Source organism: Phoenix dactylifera, chromosome 2 (genome assembly GCF_009389715.1).
Source record: "Phoenix dactylifera cultivar Barhee BC4 chromosome 2, palm_55x_up_171113_PBpolish2nd_filt_p, whole genome shotgun sequence".
Lineage (NCBI taxonomy): Eukaryota > Viridiplantae > Streptophyta > Magnoliopsida > Arecales > Arecaceae > Phoenix > Phoenix dactylifera.
Genome location: NC_052393.1, coordinates 14,669,812 through 14,674,635, shown reverse-complemented (window position 1 = coordinate 14,674,635; position 4,824 = coordinate 14,669,812).

Below are 4,824 nucleotides of genomic sequence, written 5' to 3'. Positions count from 1 at the left end.
AAAAGAAAAGAAAAGAAAAGAAAAAGAAAGAAAAAAGAAAAAAAGAAAAGAAAAATAAATAAATATATATATATATGAATGAACGAATAAATAAATAAATAATATAATAAATAAATATATTTCAATAAAATAAAATAATAAATAAATAAATAACGATCGGCACTTTTCCGGCGTCATCGTTCTTGCGGGAGGAGAAGAAAGGAGGGAGGAGAAGAAGGAAGAAAGAAGAAGAAGCTTCGAAAAGAAGAGAAGAAAAAAGAAAAGAAAAAAAAAGAAAAAGGAAAGAAAAAGAAGGAAAAAAAGAGAAAAAAGAAGAAATAAATAAATATATATATATATTTACGATGAACAAATAAAAAAAATAAATAATTAAGATAATAACTAAATATATCTCAATGAAATAAAATAATAAATAAATAAATAAGAAGGGAGGAGAGGAAGAGAAGAAAAAAGAAAAGGAAAAAAAGAAGAAAAAGGAAAGAAAAAGGAAGCAAAGAAGAAAATAAATAAATAAATGTATAAATAATTATATCTATGAATGAATTAATAAAGAAATAAATAAATAATTAAGATAATAAATAAATATATTTCAATGAAATAAAAAATAAATAAATAAGAAGGGAGGAAAAGAATAGAAGAAAAAAGAAAAGAAAAGAAAGAAAGAAAAGGAAAGAAAAGGAAGAAAAGGAAAGAAAAAGAAGAAAAGAAAAAAAAAGGAAAGAAAAAGAAGAGAAGGAAAGAAAAAAAAGAAAAGAAAAATGAAGAAAAAGAAAAATGATTAGTGAGTCGCAGTTAGCTTAGTAAGTTTGGTACACATATAATATAGTATGGCAAATATTTAAATAAGCTTGGCACACAGTTAATCAATTTTTGAACACTTAATCCAGCCTAGCACACAGTTAAATCTTACTTAACTGTGTGCCGAGAAGATTTAACTATGTATCAGGCTAGATTAAGTGTTCAAATATTGATTAACTGTGTACCAAGCTTACTTAAATGTGTACTATGGTATATTACCTATGTGCCAAGCTTCTCTGCACACACTTAAATCTTTTCTGCATATAGTTAAGTATTCTATACATCACATAGTTAAGTTAAGTATTATCTGTACATAATTAAGTCTTTTTTACACGCACTTAAATCTTCTCTGCACACAGTTAAGTGTTATATGCATCACACAGTTAAGTGTTTTTTTTCTTTTCTCCTCTTCGTTTTCTTTCATTTTTCTTCTTCTTTTCTTTTCTTTTTTTTCTTTTTTTTTTTTTCCTTTTGTTGCCCAGATAGACAACCCAAGAGGGGGGGGTGAATTGGGTTTTAAAATAATTTGAATAATTAAAACGATGTGGTTGACTAATTAAAAACTATTGCAAGTTATTTAATTAATGCTAAGTGCTGTGAGTGATGTGAGGGGAAGAAGAAGAGAGACAATCCAACACAAACACAAGGTTTTATAGTGGTTCGGAGCTAACCCTTGCTCCTACGTCCACTCCCCAAGTCTCACTTGGGAATTCACTATAACCCCCTTGGATTACAGCCGGTTGTTTTCCAAGCTCACAACCAAACTTGTTGTTTTACGAGCTCACAACGAACTCGGTCGGTTTTTCCAGGCTCACCGACTAGAACCGCCCCGATTGTTTTCCCGGGATCACAATCAAACCCTTACACACGTTGGTTTTAACTCGGCTCACCAACCAACCTCAATCCCCTTGATTCAATCCCCGATTGAACCAAGTAAATACAAGTTGTAGAAAGAAACAGAAAATGAGCTTCTCAAAAAGCAGATGAAAACAATATGAACAATAAATGAAGTTAAGAAGCCTCAAACGCTTTTAGATTGGAGATCAGGAATGGCTTCTTAAACTTCTGGTCTCCTCTTGAAAGAGTAGTCGACTTGAATGCAGGAGAAGGAGGCTTTAATTGCTGGGAAGATGTAATTGGAAGCAGTAAATGCAGATCTTCCTCTTTTTCGTTGAAGAGCACGTTGCAGAGCTTGAATGCTTGATTAGTTGAAGTGGAATGGTTGTTCTCTACCTTGCTACAGTCCTCTGTGGCTATTTAAGCCAACCCCCACGGAAACTAGCCGTTAGAGTGCTTTTTCTGCCCGTTCTGAACACTCTGCGCAGCCTGACAATATGACCGTTGGTGGATTGGAGTCGACTCGCGCGATCAGGAGTCGACTCGGCTGTAGCGGGAGTCGACTCAAGCTTTTCCGGAGTCGACTCGGCAACTGTTCCAAATTTGAATTAAAGTTGCCTTCACGACTGGGAGTCGACTCGTCTTGACCTGGAGTCGACTCGCCAACTTCTGGAGCTGACTTGGCAATTTTGGAGTCGGCTCATCCACTGAAGTCCGTGGATCCAATTTTGAATTTTGTCCACTCGAGTCGACTCGACTGTCCTGGGAGTCGACTCGAATCTCAGAGCCCGAACTCCCGATCCTCTGTCTTTTGGCTCGTCCAGTCTTTGAGTCGACTCGAATTTTCTCGGAGTCGACTCGGCTCTCAGTTTCCGAAACTTGGTCTTCTGCCTTTTGATGTGAAGCTGTCTTGGAGTCGACTTGAGATGTCTGGGAGTCGACTCGAATCTCAGAGGCAGTAACTTGATCTTCTGTCTGTTGATGATCGCGGAGTCTCGGAGTCGACTCGCGTACTGCGGGAGTCGACTCGAATCTCAGAGTCCCAAAAATGCTCTCTGACTTTTTCTTTGTGTTCCGCTGAGAGTCGACTCATGCTTTCTTTGGAGTCGACTTGCCACCTATCGGAGTCGACTCGCGTTCCACTGGAGTCGACTCGAATCTCAGACCCGAAAACTGTTCTCTGACTTTTCTGCCTGTGACTGCTTGGAGTCGACTCTTACTTCCTTGGAGTCGACTCGGTGAACATCGGAGTCGACTCGCGCACTTCGGGAGTCGACTCGCTGACAGGTTCTGAGTTGAAGCTTTCTGTCCTTCTGTCTGTTCTCAGTCGGAGTCGACTCGTACTTATCTGGAGTCGACTCGAGCTCGTGCCAGTGAACTTGATACGCTTGGAGTCGACTCGTGATACTCGGGAGTCGACTCGAGTCTCAAACATTGGTTCAAACAGACTCCTTAACTTATCCAAAAATTATGAACCAAGTCTTGGGACACTTAGACAGGATTTTCACTGAAACACTCAATTGAATTCATTAGTAATCAAAAGATATACTCAAATGCTTTGAGCTCATCAAAATCAAATGGGGTTTTAATCAATCACTCCACAATCTCCCCCTTTTTGATGATGACAAAACTTTGAGTATATGTAAAATGAATTGCTCAATAAATAATGAAATAAAATTCATAAATGAATTCAAATATCTGGTAATTCAATTTATCCAAGCTTGAAAGGAGTGAAACAATAAATTTCGGAGTTAAAGCTCCCCCTTTCATTTGGAATTATATAAGCCTTCATATTATGCAATCAATTGTTTGGCTTATATGTCATTAATGATTTAGTTTGATTAAAATTCAGATTCTCCCCCTCAACATATGCATTCAACTATGTTTTGATTCTCTGAATTTCCTTTTAATGCTTTGAAGTTTTTGAACTGAATTTTTTGTATTTAGAGGGAAAATCTGTCAATTTGTTCTTGTGTAGGATTCAGCTAATCTCCGAATATCCCTTGAATAGATTCTGGAGATTACTCCATTAGGAGCTCCAAAAGAGAGATAATGAGCCTCGAGGTACCGAATCCACTTAGAACAAATTTGTGTGTTTTTAAGAGTTTTATGTTTTTATTGATTTCCATTGATTTCTTTTACATATTTCGCCCCTTTTACATACTTTATACATATTTCTCCCCTTTTACATACTTTATACATATTTCTCCCCTTTTTTTTTTACATATTTTATTTCTCCCCCTTTTTGTCATCATATCAAAAAGGAGGTAATCACACACAATCAATGGCACAACCAATCATCAAATGGCACATAATTGAAGATAAAATGTCTACTCATTGTATTGATATGAATGTGAATACATGTGAGAATACAATAAGTAAAGTAAAACAAGACAAAACACAAAAACATCTATGGCCTCCTCGAGGATGAGGCACCTCCTCTCGAGGATGTGGGTCCTCCTCTCGTGGACGTGGCTCCTCCTCTCAATCGGCTCTGCTCCATGAGGAGGGTGACTGCATCTGTAACATGGCCAAGCTGCGTGATAATAGACGTAGTGGCTCTGCTATGTGTAGTGGAGAGCTCAGTCACCGACGTCTGAAGCCCAGTCACCGACGTCTGAAGTGCGTCCAGCTTGTCGATGAGTACATTCGACAAGCGCTCGGCCCCCTCGGTGGTGGTGTGCATGTCACGACCTATGTCCTCTCGCATCTGTCGAGTGGTGCTCGTGACCTCACTCATGCTGTGGAACTGGGCCTGGACCAAACTCCGGACATTGTAGATCTCTTCCCGTACATGAGCCGTCATGTCAGTCACGGCTGTCAAGGAAGGGACCAACTGAGAAGATACGGGTGCAGGAGTGGGAGCAGGCACCGCACCTCGGAGCTCCCGAAGCAGCTCATCCCTCACATCTCTGACTATCTCCTGTCGCAGCTCCCGGAGCTGCTCAGGATCAATCCGGACCTCCATGGATGGTGGAGCCGAGGAGGAAGGTCCGGCGGAGGTGGTAGGAGCAGGAGGAGTGGATGGAAGGTCTGGATGGTCTGGAAGGTCTGGGTAGTCTGAATCGGGCTCAGGACTGGGTGAAGGTCTGGTGGTCTGAGCGGTGAGGGTAGACTTCCTAACCCATACCCCCTCTCTCTTCCGAAACCCCATCCTGTGTAGGGTCCCCGCACGCGTGCGATCAGTCC